Below are 23,472 nucleotides of genomic sequence, written 5' to 3'. Positions count from 1 at the left end.
TGACTACTGTCTTAGTAAAGTTTGGAAAAGAAAGGGTTATTGCTTAGACATATATTGATTTTTATAAGTTGTTGGGCCTCCCCCTCTCTGTGCATAACTAAGTGTACATCTACGGGTTTGCTTTTTGGGGTGATTCTCGTGCATGTTGGTAATTTAATTTTTTTTTACTGGTGCTTTGTTGCCATCACCAGCCCTCCAGTACACTAGTGTGCGCATGGGGGTGCCATTGGTGTAGGCAACCTACATGTGCGTGGGGTTGTGTAAAAGAGGAGTATCACACTGAATGTCGGTCAGTGATCACAACATGCCCTGAGGTCACTTGTGTATCCCTCTAGTCACGGCATGTGCCATGCAACATGACCCTCCCAAGTGGTGCTAGGTGTCTCTCACTATGCCATTTTCTAGAGGCTTCCTGTGGGCTAACTTTGAGCTTCTTTTATTTGGTCTTTGAGGGCTTCCCTAGACCTTCAATCTTAATTGATGTGAACCGCAGGAGGTCAGAGAGTCGACCCGCAAAAATATCTCCATGTGGAGAGTCTAGAGCAAGAATAAGAACTTGTTGAAGTGTGCCTGAACTATGGGAATGGACTGGAACGGCTAGAGGTTCTGGTGGATCCCCTCTGCTTACTCAGCACCATACAGTGCTTCACAATCTGCCGGAATTTGTGCGTGTACTGTAGAGGCTATGGGGTCTTCGCTACCTCAACCGTGCAGGAAGCCTGCCTCCCAAAACTGGAGGAAAGATTTGTTCTGGAACCTAAAGGGGGCCTCCATTTGTCTGGGAGCCATTAACTTTCTGTGGGCTATATTGCTGCTGGGCCTACATGCCAAAAGGAACTCTTGGTCCCAGCTGGGTGCCTGAGAATGGGGACCTTTAGACCTCATTAGTGGAGCTCGCCCTAATTTAGCTTTTGGGTACAAATACCTAGAGTGCTGGCTTTTTAAGCACTGCTCGGAGAGCCACCCAGCCCTCCTTCATCAGACTGCCTTCCCCCTCGGGCGTGACCAACTTACCCTGCCCTGGGGGGTGAGCAGCAGAGTGGGGCCTAGACTCTCGCTGGCACCCTGATTAGCAGCCCTCCAGTGAAGACACCCAATCAACAGCCCCACAGCAACCCTGATTGGTTCACTCTAGTGAGGATGCCCGAACAACAGCCGCTCAGCAACCCTGAGTTTCCTGCATGGAAGTAAAGGTTTGAATCCCTAATGTTGTCTTATTAGTCCTTTTCTTGACTTCATTACAGTGGATTTTAAGGTGTGCATGAAATGGATGGTTTGCATTGGAAGTATTAAGTTTACTGCGCATTTGTGTTCAGCGTCTGTGTGAAAACATTACTTCCCCAAACAGTTACTGTGAGAAAGTAGCCTCTTTCTAGCCTTGTTACCCCCACTTTTGGCCTGTTTGTGAGTGTATTCAGGGTGTTTTCACTGTCTCACTGGTATCCTGCTTGTCAGGGCCCAGTGCTCATAGTGAAAACCCTATGTTTTCAGTATGTTTGTTATGTGTCACTGGGACCCTGCTAGTCAGGACCCCAGTGCTCATAAGTTTGTGGCCTATATGTATGTGTTCCCTGTGTGGTGCCTAACTGTCTCACTGAGGCTCTGCTAACCAGAACCTCAGTGGTTATGCTCTCTCATTTCTTTCAAATTGTCACTAACAGGCTAGTGACCAATTTTACCAATTTACATTGGCTTACTGGAACACCCTTATAATTCCCTAGTATATGGTACTGAGGTACCCAGGGTATTGGGGTTCCAGGAGATCCCTATGGGCTGCAGCATTTCTTTTGCCACCCATAGGGAGCTCTGACAATTCTTACACAGGCCTGCCACTGCAGCCTGAGTGAAATAACGTCCACGTTATTTCACAGCCATTTTACACTGCACTTAAGTAACTTATAAGTTACCTATATGTCTAACCTTTACCTGGTAAAGGTTAGGTGCAAAGTTACTTAGTGTGTGGGCACCCTGGCACTAGCCAAGGTGCCCCCACATTGTTCAGGGCAAATTCCCCGACTTTGTGAGTGCTGGAGACACCATTACACGCGTGCACTACATATAGGTCACCACCTATATGTAGCTTCACAATGGTAACTCCGAATATGGCCATGTAACATGTCTATGATCATGGAATTGCCCCCTCTATGCCATCCTGGCATAGTTGGCACAATCCCATGATCTCAGTGGTCTGTAGCACAGACCCTGGTACTGCCAAACTGCCTTTCCTGGGGTTTCACTGCAGCTGCTGCTGCGGCCAACCCCTCAGACAGGTTTCTGCCCCCCTGGGGTCAAGCCAGGCTTGTCCCAGGATGGCAGAACAAAGGACTTCCTCTGAGAGAGGGTGTTACACCCTCTCCCTTTGGAAAATGGTGTGAAGGCAGGGGAGGAGTAGCCTCCCCCAGCCTCTGGAAATGCTTTCTTGGGCACAGATGTGCCCAATTCTGCATAAGCCAGTCTACACCGGTTCAGGGGACCCCTTAGCCCTGCTCTGGCGCGAAACTGGACAAAGGAAAGGGGAGTGACCACTTCCCTGACCTGCACCTCCCCTGGGAGGTGTCCAGAGCTCCTCCAGTGTGCTCCAGACCTCTGCCATCTTGGAAACAGAGGTGCTGCTGGCACACTGGACTGCTATGAGTGGCCAGTGCCACCAGGTGACGTCAGAGACTCCTTCTGATAGGCTCCTTCAGGTGTTAGTAGCCTATCCTCTCTCCTAGGTAGCCAAACCCTCTTTTCTGGCTATTTAGGGTCTCTGTCTCTGGGGAAACTTTAGATAACGAATGCAAGAGCTCATCCGAGTTCCTCTGCATCTCTCTCTTCACCTTCTGCCAAGGAATCGACTGCTGACCGCGCTGGAAGCCTGCAAAACTGCAACATAGTAGCAAAGACGACTACTGCAACTCTGTAACGCTGATCCTGCCGCCTTCTCGACTGTTTTCCTGGTGGTGCATGCTGTGGGGGTAGTCTGCCTCCTCTCTGCACTAGAAGCTCCGAAGAAATCTCCCGTTGGTCGACGGAATCTTCCCCCTGCAACCGCAGGCACCAAAAAGCTGCATTACCGGTCCCTTGGGTCTCCTCTCAGCACAACGAGCGAGGTCCCTCGAATCCAGCAACTCTGTCCAAGTGACCCCCACAGTCCAGTGACTCTTCAGTCCAAGTTTGGTGGAGGTAAGTCCTTGCCTCACCTCGCTAGACTGCATTGCTGGGAACCGCGACTTTTGCAGCTACTCCGGCCCCTGTGCACTTCCGGCAGAAATCCTTTGTGCACAGCCAAGCCTGGGTCCACGGCACTCTAACCTGCATTGCACGACTTTCTAAGTTGGTCTCCGGCGACGTGGGACTCCTTTGTGTAACTTCGGGTGAGCACTGTTTCACACATCCTTGTAGTGCCTGTTTCTGGCACTTCTCTGGGAGCTACCTGCTGTTGAGAGGGCTCCTTGTCTTGCTCGACGTCCCCTCTACCTCCTGGCGCAATTTGCGACATCCTGGTCCTTCCTGTGCCACAGCAGCGTCCAAAAACGCTAACCGCACAATTTGCATCTAGCAAGGCTTGTTGGTGTTCTTTTGGCGGGAAAACACTTCTGCACGACTCTTCACTGCGAGCGGGATCCGTCCACCAAAGGGGAAGTCTCTAGCGTTTTTCGTTCCTGCAGAAACCTCAGCTTCTTCTGTCCAGTAGAAGCTTCTTTGCACCCACAGCTGGCATTTCCTGGGCATATGCCCATCTCCAACTTGCTTGTGACTTTTGGACTTGGTCCCCTTGTTCCACAGGTACCCTAGATTGGAAATCCATCGTTGTTACATTGTTGGTTTGTGTCTTTCCTGCATTATTCCTCTATCACGACTTCTTTGTCCTTGGGGGAACTTTAGTGCACTTTGCACTCACTTTTCAGGGTCTTGGGGAGGGTTATTTTTCTAACTCTCACTATTTTCTAATAGTCCCAGCGACCCTCTACAAGGTCACATAGGTTTGGGGTCCATTCGTGGTTCGCATTCCACTTTTGGAGTATATGGTTTGTGTTGCCCCTATCCCTATGTGTCCCCATTGCATCCTATTGTAACTATACATTGTTTGCACTGTTTTCTAAGACTATACTGCATATTTTTGGTATTGTGTATATATATCTTGTGTATATTTCCTATCCTCTCACTGAGGGTACACTCTGAGATACTTTGGCATATTGTCATAAAAATAAAGTACCTTTATTTTTAGTATAACTGTGTATTGTGTTTTCTTATGATATTGTGCATATGACACTAAGTGGTACTGTAGTAGCTTCACACGTCTCCTAGTTCAGCCTAAGCTGCTCTGCTAAGCTACCATTATCTATCAGCCTATGCTGCTAGACACCCTATACACTAATAAGGGATAACTGGGCCTGGTGCAAGGTGCAAGTACCCCTTGGTACTCACTACAAGCCAGTCCAGCCTCCTACATTGGTTGTGCAGCGGTGGGATAAGTGCTTTGAGACTACTTGCCACTCTTGTCATTGTACTTTTCATAAGAGAAAAATATACAAAACAAGTTCAGTGTATATACACATAACTAAAAAGTTTTGCATTTCCTCTTTTCACTCTTTTCTAAGTGCCGAAAAGTACTTCTAAACTTTCTAAAAAGTTCTAAAAAGTTTTAAACGTTTTTTCTGTCTTTCTAAAAAGTTCAGAAAACTTTTTTCTTTTTCTATCACTTTAACTCTCTCTAAAAAAAATGTCTGGCACAGGCCAAAATGTTGATCTGTCCAAACTTGCATATGATCACCTTAGCTGGAAAGGAGCAAGGAGTCTCTGCATAGAGAGAGGTTTGAGTGTAGGGAAGAATCTTTCCTTGGAATTGTTACTTAACATGCTTAGAGAACAAGATAAGGCTGGAAGTGCCCCATCTGTTGAAAAAGTAGCTAATGGTTCCCAATCTGATCCAGGGACTCCCCCAGGAAAAGATTCAGGAAAGAAACTCCCTAGCCTGCCCATTACTAGACAGTCTAGCATAGTTGGTAATGATGGAGAGCCACACCATACAAATAGTGTTGTCTCACATCATAGCAAAAGCATTTATTCTCACCACAGTGGTACTGATGTTTCTGTTAGCCAAGCTGTTAGGGTGCCCTCTGTAAGGGACAGGTCTCCTTCTGTTCATTCCCATCACACCTCTGTATCTAGAAATGTCCCTCCCACCAACCCTGATGACAGATTGTTAGAGAGGGAACTCAATAAGTTGAGGGTGGAACAAACCAGACTGAAGCTTAAAAAGCAACAGCTGGATTTGGATAGACAGTCATTAGAAATAGAGAAGGAAAGACAGAAGTTGGGTTTAGAAACCCATGGTGGCAGCAGCAGTATTCCCCATAGTCATCCTGCAAAAGAGCATGATTCCAGGAATCTGCACAAGATAGTTCCCCCTTATAAGGAGGGGGATGACATTAACAAGTGGTTTGCTGCACTTGAGAGGGCCTGTGTTGTACAGGATGTCCCTCAAAGGCAGTGGGCTGCTATCCTATGGCTATCATTTAGTGGAAAAGGTAGGGATAGGCTCCTTACTGTGAAAGAAAGTGATGCCAATAATTTTACAGTTCTTAAGAATGCACTCCTGGATGGTTATGGCTTAACCACTGAACAATACAGGATAAAGTTCAGAGAGACCAAAAAGGAGTCTTCACAAGACTGGGTTGATTTCATTGACCATTCAGTGAAGGCCTTGGAGGGGTGGTTACATGGCAGTAAAGTTACTGATTATGACAGCCTGTATAACTTGATCCTGAGAGAGCATATTCTTAATAATTGTGTGTCTGATTTGTTGCACCAGTACTTAGTGGACTCAGATCTGACCTCTCCCCAAGAATTGGGAAAGAAGGCAGACAAATGGGTCAGAACAAGGGTGAACAGAAAAGTTCATACAGGGGGTGACAAAGAGAACAAGAAGAAGAAAGATGGTGAAAAATCTCAAGATAAGCATGGGGATAAGGGTAAAACCAAAGATCCCACTTCAAATCTTAAACACTCTTCAGGGGGTGGAGATAAAACAAATTCTTCCTCTTCTTCTCAACCTACACAGTTTAAAAAGCCTTGGTGCTTTGTGTGTAAAAACAGAGGCCATAGGCCAGGGGATAAGTCCTGTCCAGGTAAACCCGCTGAGCCTACCACCACTAATACATCAAGCTCTAGTGCCCCTAGCAGTAGTGGTACTAGTGGTGGGACTGCTGGCAACAGTCAAGTTAAGGGTGTAGTTGGGTTCACTTATGGGTCCATTAGAGAAACTGGGGTAGTCAGTCCCAAGACAGTTTCTGTCACACCTAGTGGCATTGGCCTTGCCACACTGGCTGCTTGTCCCCTTACAATGGATAAGTACAGGCAGACAGTTTAAATAAATGGTGTTGAGGCCTTGGCCTACAGGGACACAGGTGCCAGTATCACTTTGGTGAGTGAAAACCTAGTGCATCCTGATCAACACATCATTGGACAACAGTATAAGATTATTGATGTCCATAACTCCACTAAGTTTCTTCCCTTAGCTATAATTCAGTTTAGTTGGGGTGGAGTTACTGGCCCTAAGCAGGTGGTGGTATCACCTAGCTTACCTGTAGACTGTCTCTTAGGTAATGACCTAGAGGCCTCAGGTTGGGCTGATGTAGAGTTTTATGCCCATGCAGCCATGCTGGGCATCCCTGAGGAATTGTTCCCTCTCATTTCTACTGAAATGAAAAAGCAAAGGAGAGAAGGCCTGAAAACTCAGGATCCCTCTCCATCAACAGGTAAAAAGGGTATCACAGTATCCCCTAACCACCCTACCATTCAGGATACCATTCCTGTGGTGGGAGAAACCTCTCCTGGGGTGGCACCTGTTCCAAGGGAATCATCAGCTGGCAAAGCTGGACTCCCTGAGGTAGAAGTACCTCTCTGTGGGATAACTAACATTGGTGACAAAAAGAGCACCATTTTAGTGAACATGGAGCATCCCTCCAACCCTCCCAGAGAAACTTTAGTGCAGAAACCCTGCACTGCCTCACAACACTTAGGACAGCATCCCTGCCCTAGTGTGGAGCTCATAGGACAGCATCCCTGCCCTGCTCCAACTCAAGAGAAACAGCATCCCTGTTCTCTCTTCCAGCCATATGGACAAAGTTTTTGCCCAGCTATGGCTTTTCTGAGACAGCATCCCTGTCTGGCATTTCCATCACTACAAATAGGTTCAGTGGACAATTCCCACTGCTCTAAACTAAAACTTACTGATAGAAACTCTGAAAATACATCTTCACATTGTTGCTTAGCTAAAAAACTTCAAACAGGGTGGTTTACATCCCCACAGGGAAGTAACCATATAGTGGATGATAAAGGGAGTAACCAGTCTATTGCAGAGCTACTCTCTACTTATCACCACTTAGACAATAAAGTCTCAACTGGCCAAGGTTAGCCTTATTGTCCTTCGTTTGGGGGGGGGGTTGTGTGAGAAAGTAGCCTCTTTCTAGCCTTGTTACCCCCACTTTTGGCCTGTTTGTGAGTGTATGTCAGGGTGTTTTCACTGTCTCACTGGGATCCTGCTAGCCAGGGCCCAGTGCTCATAGTGAAAACCCTATGTTTTCAGTATGTTTGTTATGTGTCACTGGGACCCTGCTAGTCAGGACCCCAGTGCTCATAAGTTTGTGGCCTATATGTATGTGTTCCCTGTGTGGTGCCTAACTGTCTCACTGAGGCTCTGCTAACCAGAACCTCAGTGGTTATGCTCTCTCATTTCTTTCAAATTGTCACTAACAGGCTAGTGACCAATTTTACCAATTTACATTGGCTTACTGGAACACCCTTATAATTCCCTAGTATATGGTACTGAGGTACCCAGGGTATTGGGGTTCCAGGAGATCCCTATGGGCTGCAGCATTTCTTTTGCCACCCATAGGGAGCTCTGACAATTCTTACACAGGCCTGCCACTGCAGCCTGAGTGAAATAACGTCCACGTTATTTCACAGCCATTTTACACTGCACTTAAGTAACTTATAAGTTACCTATATGTCTAACCTTTACCTGGTAAAGGTTAGGTGCAAAGTTACTTAGTGTGTGGGCACCCTGGCACTAGCCAAGGTGCCCCCACATTGTTCAGGGCAAATTCCCCGACTTTGTGAGTGCTGGAGACACCATTACACGCGTGCACTACATATAGGTCACCACCTATATGTAGCTTCACAATGGTAACTCCGAATATGGCCATGTAACATGTCTATGATCATGGAATTGCCCCCTCTATGCCATCCTGGCATAGTTGGCAGAATCCCATGATCCCAGTGGTCTGTAGCACAGACCCTGGTACTGCCAAACTGCCTTTCCTGGGGTTTCACTGCAGCTGCTGCTGCTGCCAACCCCTCAGACAGGTTTCTGCCCCCCTGGGGTCAAGCCAGGCTTGTCCAGGGATGGCAGAACAAAGGACTTCCTCTGAGAGAGGGTGTTACACCCTCTCCCTTTGGAAAATGGTGTGAAGGCAGGGGAGGAGTAGCCTCCCCCAGCCTCTGGAAATGCTTTCATGGGCACTTTTGGTGCCCATTTCTGCATAAGCCAGTCTACACCGGTTCAGGGACCCCTTAGCCCTGCTCTGGCGCGAAACTGGACAAAGGAAAGGGGAGTGACCACTCCCCTGACCTGCACCTCCCCTGGGAGGTGTCCAGAGCTCCTCCAGTGTGCTCCAGACCTCTGCCATCTTGGAAACAGAGGTGCTGCTGGCACACTGGACTGCTCTGAGTGGCCAGTGCCACCAGGTGACGTCAGAGACTCCTTCTGATAGGCTCCTTCAGGTGTTAGTAGCCTATCCTCTCTCCTAGGTAGCCAAACCCTCTTTTCTGGCTATTTAGGGTCTCTGTCTCTGGGGAAACTTTAGATAACGAATGCAAGAGCTCATCCGAGTTCCTCTGCATCTCTCTCTTCACCTTCTGCCAAGGAATCGACTGCTGACCGCGCTGGAAGCCTGCAAAACTGCAACATAGTAGCAAAGACGACTACTGCAACTCTGTAACGCTGATCCTGCCGCCTTCTCGACTGTTTTCCTGGTGGTGCATGCTGTGGGGGTAGTCTGCCTCCTCTCTGCACTAGAAGCTCCGAAGAAATCTCCCGTGGGTCGACGGAATCTTCCCCCTGCAACCGCAGGCACCAAAAAGCTGCATTACCGGTCCCTTGGGTCTCCTCTCAGCACGACGAGCGAGGTCCCTCGAATCCAGCAACTCTGTCCAAGTGACCCCCACAGTCCAGTGACTCTTCAGTCCAAGTTTGGTGGAGGTAAGTCCTTGCCTCACCTCACTAGACTGCATTGCTGGGAACCGCGACTTTTGCAGGTACTCCGGCCCCTGTGCACTTCCGGCGGAAATCCTTTGTGCACAGCCAAGCCTGGGTCCACGGCACTCTAACCTGCATTGCACGACTTTCTAAGTTGGTCTCCGGCGACGTGGGACTCCTTTGGGTAACTTCGGGTGAGCACTGTTTCACACATCCTTGTAGTGCCTGTTTCTGGCACTTCTCCGGGAGCTACCTGCTGCTGAGAGGGCTCCTTGTCTTGCTCGACGTCCCCTCTACCTCCTGGCGCAATTTGCGACATCCTGGTCCTTCCTGTGCCACAGCAGCGTCCAAAAACGCTAACCGCACAATTTGCATCTAGCAAGGCTTGTTGGCGTTCTTTCGGCGGGAAAACTTCTGCACAACTCTCCACTGCGAGCGGGATCTGTCCACCAAAGGGGAAGTCTCTAGCCTTTTTCGTTCCTGCAGAAACCTCAGCTTCTTCTGTCCAGTAGAAGCTTCTTTGCACCCACAGCTGGCATTTCCTGGGCATATGCCCATCTCCGACTTGCTTGTGACTTTTGGACTTGGTCCCCTTGTTCCACAGGTACCCTAGATTGGAAATCCATCGTTGTTGCATTGTTGGTTTGTGTCTTTCCTGCATTATTCCTCTATCACGACTTCTTTGTCCTTGGGGGAACTTTAGTGCACTTTGCACTCACTTTTCAGGGTCTTGGGGAGGGTTATTTTTCTAACTCTCACTATTTTCTAATAGTCCCAGCGACCCTCTACAAGGTCACATAGTGTTAGAAATGGGGTCTTTGGTTGACAGTCAGGTTACCCCCTGTTCAAGCAAGGACCCTCACTCTAGTTAGGATAAAAGAGAATCACCCTCAGCTAACCCCTGCTTACCCCCTTGGTAGCTTGGCAGAGCAGTGGGCTTAACCTCAGAGTGCTGGGCGTAAAGTATTTGTACCAACACACACAGTAACTTAATGAAAACACTACAAAATGACACAACACCAGTTTAGAAAAATAGGAAATATTTATCTAGACAAAACAAGACCAAAACGACAAAAATCCAACATACACAAGTCAAGTTATGATTTTTTTAAAGGTTTAAAATAAAAAGAGTCTTTAGGTAGTTGTAACACCACACTAGCGCTGCTAGCGTGAAAATGTACCTGGTTTGCGGCAAAAATAACCCCGCACGGGCGGTGTGCGTCGAAAATAACCCTGCACGGGTATAGGCGTCGAAAACAGCTCGGCACGGCGAGGCGCGTCGAAAAAGCCAGCCACGCGACGGTCCGAAAGTCCCGCGGCGCTGGTTGCGATCTCTCAGCCTTCGTCAGCGATGCTGCGCGTCGTTTCTCCTGCTCCGGGCGTCGATTCTCCGGTCGCGTTTCCTGCGGCGTCGTCTCTCAGCTGCGGAGCCGGCGTCGCGTCGTTTTCTCAGCCGCGATCGGATTCGCGTCGATCTTTTCTCCGCACGGTGCTCGGTGCGTGTATTTTTGTCCTTAGGCTGCCAGCCTCTCCTTTCAGGGTCCCAGGAACTGGAAGGGCACCACAGAGCAGAGTAGGGGTCTCTCCAGAGACTCCAGGTGCTGGCAGGAAGAAGTCTTTGCTATCCCTGAGACTTCAATAACAGGAGGCAAGCTCTACATCAAGCCCTTGGAGATTTCTTCTTCAAGATGGAAGGCACACAAAGTCCAGTCTTTGCCCTCTTACTCTGGCAGAAGCAGCACTGCAGGAAAGCTCCACAAAGCACAGTCACAGGCAGGGCAGCACTTGTTCCTCAGCGATCAGCTCTTCTCCAGGCAGAGGTTCCCCTTGATTCCAGAAGTGTTTCTAAAGTTTGTAAGTTTGGGTGCCCTTCTTATACCCATTTTAGTCTTTGAAGTCACCTTTCTTCAAAGGGGACTCACACCTTCTTGTGAAATCCTGCCTTGCCCAGGCAAGGCCTCAGACACACACCAGGGGGTTGGAGACAGCATTGTCAGAGGCAGGCACAGTCCTTTCAGATGAGAGTGGCCACTCCACCCCTCCCTCCTAGCAGAGATGGCTAATCAGGAAATGCAGATTACACCCCAGCTCCCTTTGTGTCACTGTCTGGTGTGAGGTGAAAAACAACCCAACTGTCAAACTGACCCAGACAGGGAATCCACAAACAAGGCAGAGTCACAGAATGGTTTAAGCAAGAAAATGCTCACTTTCTAAAAGTGGCATTTCCAAACTCACAATCTTAAAATCAACTTTACTAAAAGATGTATTTTTAAATTGTGAGTTCAGGGATCCCAAACTCCACATGTCCATCTACTCTCTAGGGGAATCTACACTTTAATCATATTTAAAGGTAGCCCCCATATTATCCTATGAGAGAGAGACAGACCTTGCAACAGTGAAAACGAAATTGGCAGTATTTCACTGTCAGGACATATAAACCACATTACTATATGTCCTACCTTATCCATACACTGCACCCTGCCCTTGGGGCTACCTAGGGCATACCTTGGGGGTGCCTTACATGTAAGGAAAGGGAAGGTTTAGGCCTGGCAAGTGGGTACACTTGCCAAGTCGAATTTACAGTGTAAAAATACACATACAGACACTGCAGTGGCAGGTCTGAGACATGATTACAGAGCTACTTATGTGGGTGGCACAACCAGTGCTGCAGGCCCACTAGTAGCATTTGATTTACAGGCCCTGGCACCTCTAGTGCACCTTACTAGTAAATCAAATATGCCAATCATGGATAAACCACTTACATACAATTTAAACAGGAGAGCATATGCACTTTAGCACTGGTTAGCAGTGGTAAAGTGCTCAGAGTTGAAAAGCCAACAGCAACATGTCAGAAAAATATAGGAGGCAGGAGGCAAAAAAGTCTGGGGATGACCCTGCAAAAGCAAAAGTCCAACACGACCCCCTACCAGCCTAAAGCCAGGGGAGAACAATCAATACCTTGATGTACTTCCCTGATTGGGGCGATAGAACAAGGACCCAGGCCCACAACAGCAGGGGCATGTTCCAGTTCTACGCCTTCCTGACTCCAGTTGGATCCCTCTGTCCATACTCTCAGGGCCCACTAAGCTAACCCATGGGGAACCCTTCTCCACATCTACAGACACCATCTGTGCAACACCTAACTTTACTTTGCTCACAGATGTATTGCAATGGGCAGATAGTACCACCAGGGCCAACACAGTGGTGTTGCCCACTCCACCCCCGGGGTGTGACTCTCGTCCTCCCCCCCCCAGGGGCAACTCTGTCCACCAGGACAGCAAGCCACAGTGGCCCCAGACAACTGTCAGGGATGAGAGCCCGACCTCAGGCCTCTCTAACCACTGTGACTGTGGAGAGTGGGGGGTGGTAGCCCCAGGTGCCTGGCACCCTTTGACCACTCTCTCTTCCACCAGGTCAGGGATGTTAACCTGACCCTGGTCCTCCCCTCTGGGGCTCTGTACCCTCCCTGCAGAAGCGGCACCCCCAGAGTCAAAAACTGTCAGGGTGCTTGTAGAAGCAGTCCTGCACAATTCTTCCATCAGTGCAGGGATGTTAACCTGCAACTGATCCTCCAACCTGGGGTCTGTACCTTCAGGTTGGACCAGGGCCAGGGGTGAGGCTTCCCTCCCCCTGCCCTCTCTTCTGGGGTCCTGAACCACCCAACTAGGAGCGGCCCCCCCAGAAGACAACATGGTAGGGGCACTGTTAGCAGTAGCCTCTTCCTCCAGGTCAGGGGGGACACCCTTAACCTGGCCTCCCAATCCGGGGTCTGTACCCACAGACTGGATCACTGCCTGGCAAACCAGGACTTCCTGGGGGGCATACCTACCCCCTACCAGGTCAGAGTTTACCCTCTGAACCTGGTCATCCAACCCAGGGTCACCACCCTGCGGTTGAACCACTGCCTGGCACCCCAGGACTTCCTTGGGAGCACACTTACCCCCTATCAGGTCAGAGTTTACCCCCTGAACCTGATCATTCAACCCAGAGTCACCACCCTGCGGTTGAACCATTGCCTGGCACACCAGGACTTCCAGGGGGGCACACTTACCCCCCTCAAGGGACACACTGTCCCGAAGGGCCACACAAGAGTCTGGCTGGCGCAGGTCTCCTGACCTCTGCCCATCTGACAGAGTCTGGATTCCCCCCAACCCAGAAATGGTCTCACCAAGGTCATTCATGGGGGGCTCTGCTCTCAGAGCTGACCCCTGACCCTCCAGGTTCTCCACTGGGGTCCGCAACCCCCTCTCAACCCTCTGTCTGGACTTCTGCACCCCCTCACTAGGAGTGGTACTGCCAGACACCAGAACTGGTGGGACGCTGGCTACAGCGGCCCCCCCAAGTTCTCCTGACACTGTGGGGTCTCCCTCAACAGATGGCCCTATGGTACAGGCTAGGCTCCCCTCCTGGTGTTCCCGCAGGGAACCCTCCAGGACCTGGGACCGGATCTCGGGCACCTTGGGCCTCAACCCATCCCCATTCCCTCTCCTCTGAGACTGGACATGGGGTCCCTCACCCATCCCACTACCCTGGGACCTACCTGGGACACTACAATCCTTCCCTACCTCATCTGGTTGGGAACTACCTAGACCACTCCTCTCAGGAGCACCCCCAAATGCCTCTCCAGACTCTCTGGTACTCACCCAGAAGTCTGCCTCCATTGTAAGCTCCCTGGGGTCAGAGAACTCACACTCCACCTGGTGTTGGCATAGCTCTGGAAAATAAGGACTAGACATATGCTCTCCAGCAATTACATCACTCAGCCCCTCACATGAATTAACCAAAGTACCCTTCACCCAACCATCCAGTGACTCTGCTTTGAAAAAGCACCCCACATCACCCTCCTGAGACTGGTGAGACAGTACCTGACTGTCCCTGACACTCAACCCACACTCTTCTGGGATGTTTTCACACTCCATAACCAGGACTTCTACCTGGGGGGAACCCCTCTCCCTGTCACTCTCAACTAGAGTCAGTAGAGTGTCCCTCCCACCAGTAGGAATATGACTCCCCATGCCAGTTCCCCAATCCACCTCAGGGACCCTGTGCATCACTGGAGCTACCTCATACCCCTGAACCTCCTGGCGTGTGTTAACTCCCTCCTTCAAGTAGGGCACCACATCTCTGGGCATGTGCACTTCTTCAGCAGTACTGGATACAAGATTTTTGCTGCCACCATCTGAACTGGACTCAGCCCTCATGGCCTCCAGCTTCAGCTCTTCACAGCTCAGCTCTTGAGCTGCAATCCTTTCTTTTTCTAGGACTAAGGCTCTCTCCTCCTCAGCCCTCTCAAGCTCTGCATCTAGCTCTTCCAGACTCCGGATTCGAGCTAGGAGCCACTCATCTCTTTCTGTTTCCTCCTCTTCGGAGTAGTCATCCTCCTCAGACTCATTTGGTGGTGTTGCCTGACAACGTTTCAATTCATACTGAAACAGGGCTGACTCAAGATCCTCCCTTCTGGATTTCTTGTTCACAGCCAGTCCCCTTTCCATGCAAAATGCTTTAAGCTGCCACTTTTTATACATAAATAGGTGCCAGAAATTGACTTCCATTCTGCAAAGGCTTCACAACCCAAAAACAAAGTCCAAAAATATTATCAATACTTCCAGGAGGACATCAGAGAACAAAAAGCAGAATCACAAGACAAGTACTATGTGGTCACGTAGTGGTCTGAGATCAAAACAGTAGTGTACACTTAATTACTGTATGTCAAGTACAAATACAAGTCCAATCCCGACCGCTGGTCACCAATGTTAGAAATGGGGTCTTTGGTTGACAGTCAGGTTACCCCCTGTTCAAGCAAGGACCCTCACTCTAGTTAGGATAAAAGAGAATCACCCTCAGCTAACCCCTGCTTACCCCCTTGGTAGCTTGGCAGAGCAGTGGGCTTAACCTCAGAGTGCTGGGCGTAAAGTATTTGTACCAACACACACAGTAACTTAATGAAAACACTACAAAATGACACAACACCAGTTTAGAAAAATAGGAAATATTTATCTAGACAAAACAAGACCAAAACGACAAAAATCCAACATACACAAGTCAAGTTATGATTTTTTTAAAGGTTTAAAATAAAAAGAGTCTTTAGGTAGTTGTAACACCACACTAGCGCTGCTAGCGTGAAAATGTACCTGGTTTGCGGCAAAAATAACCCCGCACGGGCGGTGTGCGTCGAAAATAACCCTGCACGGGTATAGGCGTCGAAAACAGCTCGGCACGGCGAGGCGCGTCGAAAAAGCCAGCCACGCGACGGTCCGAAAGTCCCGCGGCGCTGGTTGCGATCTCTCAGCCTTCGTCAGCGATGCTGCGCGTCGTTTCTCCTGCTCCGGGCGTCGATTCTCCGGTCGCGTTTCCTGCGGCGTCGTCTCTCAGCTGCGGAGCCGGCGTCGCGTCGTTTTCTCAGCCGCGATCGGATTCGCGTCGATCTTTTCTCCGCACGGTGCTCGGTGCGTGTATTTTTGTCCTTAGGCTGCCAGCCTCTCCTTTCAGGGTCCCAGGAACTGGAAGGGCACCACAGAGCAGAGTAGGGGTCTCTCCAGAGACTCCAGGTGCTGGCAGGAAGAAGTCTTTGCTATCCCTGAGACTTCAATAACAGGAGGCAAGCTCTACATCAAGCCCTTGGAGATTTCTTCTTCAAGATGGAAGGCACACAAAGTCCAGTCTTTGCCCTCTTACTCTGGCAGAAGCAGCACTGCAGGAAAGCTCCACAAAGCACAGTCACAGGCAGGGCAGCACTTGTTCCTCAGCGATCAGCTCTTCTCCAGGCAGAGGTTCCCCTTGATTCCAGAAGTGTTTCTAAAGTTTGTAAGTTTGGGTGCCCTTCTTATACCCATTTTAGTCTTTGAAGTCACCTTTCTTCAAAGGGGACTCACACCTTCTTGTGAAATCCTGCCTTGCCCAGGCAAGGCCTCAGACACACACCAGGGGGTTGGAGACAGCATTGTCAGAGGCAGGCACAGTCCTTTCAGATGAGAGTGGCCACTCCACCCCTCCCTCCTAGCAGAGATGGCTAATCAGGAAATGCAGATTACACCCCAGCTCCCTTTGTGTCACTGTCTGGTGTGAGGTGAAAAACAACCCAACTGTCAAACTGACCCAGACAGGGAATCCACAAACAAGGCAGAGTCACAGAATGGTTTAAGCAAGAAAATGCTCACTTTCTAAAAGTGGCATTTCCAAACTCACAATCTTAAAATCAACTTTACTAAAAGATGTATTTTTAAATTGTGAGTTCAGGGATCCCAAACTCCACATGTCCATCTACTCTCTAGGGGAATCTACACTTTAATCATATTTAAAGGTAGCCCCCATATTATCCTATGAGAGAGAGACAGACCTTGCAACAGTGAAAACGAAATTGGCAGTATTTCACTGTCAGGACATATAAACCACATTACTATATGTCCTACCTTATCCATACACTGCACCCTGCCCTTGGGGCTACCTAGGGCATACCTTAGGGGTGCCTTACATGTAAGGAAAGGGAAGGTTTAGGCCTGGCAAGTGGGTACACTTGCCAAGTCGAATTTACAGTGTAAAAATACACATACAGACACTGCAGTGGCAGGTCTGAGACATGATTACAGAGCTACTTATGTGGGTGGCACAACCAGTGCTGCAGGCCCACTAGTAGCATTTGATTTACAGGCCCTGGCACCTCTAGTGCACCTTACTAGGGACTTACTAGTAAATCAAATATGCCAATCATGGATAAACCACTTACATACAATTTAAACAGGAGAGCATATGCACTTTAGCACTGGTTAGCAGTGGTAAAGTGCTCAGAGTTGAAAAGCCAACAGCAACATGTCAGAAAAATATAGGAGGCAGGAGGCAAAAAAGTCTGGGGATGACCCTGCAAAAGCAAAAGTCCAACACATAGGTTTGGGGTCCATTCGTGGTTCGCATTCCACTTTTGGAGTATATGGTTTGTGTTGCCCCTATCCCTATGTGTCCCCATTGCATCCTATTGTAACTATACATTGTTTGCACTGTTTTCTAAGACTATACTGCATATTTTTGGTATTGTGTATATATATCTTGTGTATATTTCCTATCCTCTCACTGAGGGTACACTCTGAGATACTTTGGCATATTGTCATAAAAATAAAGTACCTTTATTTTTAGTATAACTGTGTATTGTGTTTTCTTATGATATTGTGCATATGACACTAAGTGGTACTGTAGTAGCTTCACACGTCTCCTAGTTCAGCCTAAGCTGCTCTGCTAAGCTACCATTATCTATCAGCCTATGCTGCTAGACACCCTATACACTAATAAGGGATAACTGGGCCTGTTGCAAGGTGCAAGTACCCCTTGGTACTCACTACAAGCCAGTCCAGCCTCCTACATTACCCCTCCTTGTTGCGGCTGTGACCCCGGCCTTCGTTGGGCTGGGTTCCTTGTCTGTGGTTGCTGTTGCCATGTGTTAGTCCAACTACCTGACCCCTGTTGCGGGCATGGGGCAGTGGTCTGACTTCCCTGCAGTGGAATATAAGGTGCACTTAGGTTTCCCTGGGCTTGGTTTTACAGATGGAAACTTTGCGGGGCCTGGCCCAGGCTCATTGGCTTCTGCTCATGGTGTGCTTTTAGTCACCATCTGTCTGGCATTGTGGCCCATTCTTTAGCAATAGTAGCATTGTATTTCCCACCAGGGCTTGGTTTCCAGCCCTACTACACTGTCCAAACTGCTTTGTATTTCGGTGGGCAGCCCCTTCTTGAGGATATTGTAAAAGAAGACGACCTGAGGGCCATGGCTGTCATATCTCCTGTCCCCACCATTCTCTCATCCTGTGTAGAAAATCTGGCATGGTCTCCCCAGGTTTTGTGGTTTCTGCCATCAACCATCCTACATCTGGGCAGTAAGGGAACATTTACCTCAGGGCCGTCTATATTTGGTACCTGTATGAATTGAATGTGACCCGTCATGCTCTGTGTTTGTCAGCGTTATTGCTGGGATACGGGCTTAGGTGAACACAGTGTTAGTCTGCTCACTGATAATGCTAGTAGGCAGACTCTTAACATCACCTATCGCTAGGGATATTCCTCCAATATTCATCTCAAAGCATGAGATCCATTTCCCTGCCCCATCCAACAATGGTGGCAGTTTGGCTCTTAGCCCTTCCTTATCCATCTGGGCTCATGGCACATAGATGGTCCCTGATGTGCCCTTCTGTAGCATCTGACATATTCTTGTTTTGGGTAGCTCCACTGGTTTTCCCTTGACATAGTGTTCCCATCTCCTCAGACAATCCTGCATGTAAGGGAAGTTCCACTTGGGATCTCGTCTCTGAGCCAGATTCAGTCTTATGCAACAGCTATGTTCTCTGGTTCGAAGGATTCCTCTTCCGTCCAGGGTCTATCATACTGATCACTTCTTTTGGTCCAGCGGGCTAACATGTGACAAAAGGGTCATGCAAAGATCTCATCTTCCTCCTGGGCTATTATATCCCTTGGGTTTAGTTTATTTTCCCTGTTCTCCTGTGCCTAAGCTGAGTTTGCACCAGGCTACTTGATCCCCTATTTCCGGGTCAGCCCCTCTTCTTCGTTGGCACTCTGGTGAGGCATGGACACCAGCCAAAATACTCTCCCTTAATTGTACCTTGGATTCTTCCTCAACTGGGGCTCTGTACTTACCCCTGTTCTCCTCAGGTGAAGGGCACGCTGCTCTACTCTCTAATTGGGCTTCCAGGGTGCGAGCTCTCTCTCTCCTTAATTCACACCTTTCCTCTAAATCCCACCTAGATTGCCTCCTTCGCTCTGAACTATGCGCTGTTCTTCTTAGTCGGGACCTGCCCTCAACCTCGCTCTCTGTTATTTCTTTGGCTACCTGAGCATCCCCTGTGGCTCCCTCCATAGCATCAGATTCCGGGGGACTGGGACCTCTTTTTTCACACCGCTAGTTGTCTCACTGTCCAGGACTTCTATGAATCTCCCTGTCACCCGAGTGTGTTCCCTGGAACCAGTCTGAGTGTGTGTTCTGCATGCCGCTGAGGTTCAGTGGCCTGAACATGATGGATGGGAGGGTCGAACTTCGGGGAGCTCCTGCGTTGAACTAGGGTGGTTCTGGGAGTGCCTGGGATTGTAGGCCAATTAGTCTGTCATGTCTAGACCTGACAGCTTGTTGTTTGGTAGGGGCCCCTTGGGCTCCCTCGACTTGTGGATTGGTGTAGCCTAATGTGTGGATAGCAGGCATCCAGGAGAGCACCTCCATACCTAGATATGGTGGGGGAGGTGCGAACGCCTTACTAACTGGTTGTGGGTTAGTGTCATTGGCCTCGGCTTCCTCAAATATGGCCCTTAATTCTAGTAATGCCTCTCTATTGTCCTTCTTTTGCCCTGTGTATTTTGTTCGTATATATGTTATTGTGTGTTCAATTATGTTCGTGTCGAAGGCTCCCTCTTTTGGCCAGGGTGACCTGTATGCCTTGGTGTGGGTATGTATGTAACTTTTTCGCCTAAGCTTTTTTGCCTTCGTGTGAAACCTGTTTTCCATGCGCTTTAGAGGAGGTTTAATGATAAGTTTAGGTAGTCTGTTAGGGGATAGGAACTCTTTTTAACTTTCTTGTGCTTTTTAGGGGATCTTAAGTTATATGCATTCTAACTTTTCTGTTTTTATAGAATTTTTAAGTTTTACTCTGGTAACAGGGAAATGCACATGTGAATAACCGGTTCTACTCTGATAGTGGGAAACATATACAAGGGGGTTACTAAATCTAATGAGCTTAACTTTATTCACAGATGCATCAAAATAAACATTTAACAAACACAAATATCAATGCACATGAAGGATCACAACCTAGGAAAAAGTGCAATTGTTAACTCAAACAACTTTGAAATTTGGCATCAAAATAGCAAGACTTTGGCATCAAATAGCAGTTTGTAAGGATCAGCAACGTTTTCATAGCACATTAAATCATCAACAAAATGCAGTCCTTAATACAAACACAGTCACATTAAGGCCCGTATTTATACTTTTTTAGCTCTGCAATTGCGTCATTTTTTGATGCAAAAGTGGCGCAAACTTACAAAATACAATTGTACTTTGTACGTTTGCGCCGGTATTTGTGTCAAAAAGTGGCGCAAATGTGGCGCTAAAAAAGTATAAATATAGGCCTAAATTACCAGTGTCATAGTATCAGAACAACACCATTTCCACTGGCACAAAGAGAAGCTGACAAGGCACAAAAAAAATAAAGGGAACAGCCTGTCAGAAGTACTTTAGCCCGCTCCTAGCGCATGTTATCCTGTGACCATGGGAAGCTCTGCGCAGTGCTCAGGACTATTTGAGTCTGATAACCTTGTCTATTTCAGCTCCAGGGCAAAGATAAGAACAATCCATATGGAGATAGAAAGGAATAATTTCAACAACCATAGACCTTTCTTGGCCAAACACAAGCTATGCCTAATCTCCCAGATCTCATTCGTCCTAGTTTCCTAACATCCAAATTATACCCTATGTCACACCCAGGGGTCCTGCGTACCATCTGTGTCACGCCCAGCTGTCCAAGTGACCACACGTCTCACTTCTTTCAGATACTAGTAGTGCTATAAACCAGTAGCACTGACGAAACCTCTTTAGCTTAGTAAGATTGAAGTGTGGGCCCTATATCACACCCAGAGCCTATTTGTACCATCTGTGTCGTGCACAGCGGTCCAAGCGAAAGGCACCTCTTACAACATAGGTGCTGACCCTATATAACATCCAGGGCCTACTGCATACCATCTGTGTAATGCCCAGCAGTCCAAGCGACCAGCAACTCAAAAGAAAAAACAATATTTACCTGTCCTGATGATGATGATCAAAAAAGATGACTTCTATGAGTTATGGGCAATATGCTTTTTCCTTGTTTGCCACACGCCAAATGCTAGGACTAAGGCTCTGATGTAGCCTCTTACCCTTCTGATGGCAGTTTCAGGACGGACCTCTGCCCTGCGGATTCAGCAGAACTTTCAATCAATTGCGGCATCTTCTCACCTTTCTTGTTGCGCAATTGTGAGTCCATCCGGGCAGAGTCCCCTTCCTGTGGTCGTTGTCGGGTCTGAGGAACCAATCAGCGCCTTGCTGGCTCACCAAAATGTTGCTCAAATGTGAATATACCTTAAAAAACAAAAGACAAGAGGTGTCTGGCAAAACAGGTACATTTTGTTTAATTAAACATTACGGCCAGCAGTGCAGTTACAGAACTAGGGGCCAGATGTAGCGAAGCTTTAGCGACTCGCAAACGGCGAAAATCGCCGTTTGCGAGTCGCTAAAGACACTTTGCTATGTGAAATGCATTTTGCGAGTCGGAACCGACTCGCAAAATGCATTTCCGAGTCGCAAATAGGAAGGGGTGTTCCCTTCCTATTTGCGAGTCGCACTGGTATGCAATTTCATTTGCGACCGCGATTGCGGTCGCAAATGAAAGCGCAGTTACCATCCACTTGAAGTGGATGGTAACCCAGTCGCAAACGGGAAGGGGTCCCCATGGGACCCCTTCCCCTTTGTGTCTGGACCCCAAAAAAAAATTTCAGAGCAGGCAGTGGTCCAATGGACCACTACCTGCCCTGAAAAATACCGAAACAAAAGGTTTCGGTTTATTTTTCAAAGTGCAGCTCGTTTTCCTTTAAGGAAAACGGGTTGCACTTTGAAAAAAAAAAAACTGCTTTATTTAAAAGCAGTCACGGACATGGAGGTCTGCTGACTACAGCAGGCCTCCATCCCCGTGAGTGCCCTGAATCGCTATGGGGTCGCAAATTGCGACCCACCTCATTAATATTAATGAGGTGGGTCTTTGCGACCCCATAGCAACTCGCGGAAGGGGTCTGAGACACCTTTCTGCATCTCAAATTGCGACTTGCAATTTGCGAGTCGCAGGGACTCGCAAATTGCAAGTCGCAATTTGGGAATTTGCTACATCTGGCCCTAGGTTCTAAAGACTGTCTCTCGATGTGCATCAGGTTGGAGTAGATTTTTATACATTTCTCTCAGTACCATAAAGAAATAAAAACATTCCTTTCTTGGTTAAAAATGAGCACAGTTGTGATGGAGTCATAAAGACAGTTCCAGATAACGAATGCAGGTAGGCCTCGACCTTGCGTGGACGCAATGTGGGCCAGTGAGTATTTATCCAGATGTCCGGCCTGAAGGAAGCGTGGTTGCTCTGTGTGCTGTGTGTGCTGCGTTCTGGTTGGCTAATCACATGTGGCATCTAACTTTATGGTGTTTTGGGAATGTACGCACCCCTCTGGCCATGTGTGTTTTATTGGGGCCAATCTCCGGGGACCTTTGTGGTGTCACAGAGCCTAACTGTGGGATCTGATTTAAGTTTTCCTGTTTGCGTGTTTGTCTTCTGGCTTAGTATCACCCCACCTTGACCTGTCAGTCAGTTACCTCATGCCTAGGTCTCAGAACCTGCCTGACTATGTACCTATGTGCCATTGTTGACGGAGATTTCACGATGAGAGAATCTAATAATGGTGATGCACCTTTGTTCATGTATATGAATGTATTGTTGTGTGCATCTACATTGATTACTCCGGTATTAACACAAGGATGCCTCAGTTGCATGCAGAATTGTTTTTGTGTAAGAAAGGACACTTTTCTGCACCAAATAATCCTGAGAGGCTTTTTCCTCTTTCTATGTGTGCTGCAGGAAGCAGCACACATAGAAAGAGAAAAGAAGGATGAGAAATATACTTATTTCTCCTTGTTACTCCTCTCCTGGGGCAGTGTATCTTTTTGGCACAATCCCAGGTTTACAAGCTCTTGCAAATCTGAGAATGCACCAAAATCCCTGGATGTTGCGCAGGAACACCCATGGAAATGCCTCCCTGGTGCAGAGTAAGGTACATTACTTGAGATTTTTGAAGCATGCAGGGTCACCCACGGTGTCATTGCGTAGCTTCATAAATCTCACTTAAGGTTTGCATTGTTCTTGCATCACATTGTGTGGTGTAATAGCGACGCAAACCAGGCCATAAATATGGTCCTAAGATCCCAACAGGTGGAATATCTGAGTGGGGGGCTGAACAACATGATGCAATGGAACCCTTAGAAGGTATAGAATACATCTTTCCAGTCGTTCCTTAAAGCTGCTGTGTTTCTAAATGAATCTAAGGGATTGCATAAAGTGTGGCGAAGGAGGACTGTATTGGAGAAACGTGCTTCCACAGGTAACACGACCCAATGGCCTCCACCGAGAAGTAGCAAAGGTGCACTCCACTTTAGGACAAAGCTTCCCAGA

Source organism: Pleurodeles waltl, chromosome 3_2 (assembly GCF_031143425.1).
Source record: "Pleurodeles waltl isolate 20211129_DDA chromosome 3_2, aPleWal1.hap1.20221129, whole genome shotgun sequence".
NCBI classification, from domain to species: Eukaryota; Metazoa; Chordata; class Amphibia; order Caudata; family Salamandridae; genus Pleurodeles; species Pleurodeles waltl.
The sequence above is the reverse complement of the archived record's forward strand: the minus strand, read 5'-3'. Positions refer to the sequence as shown.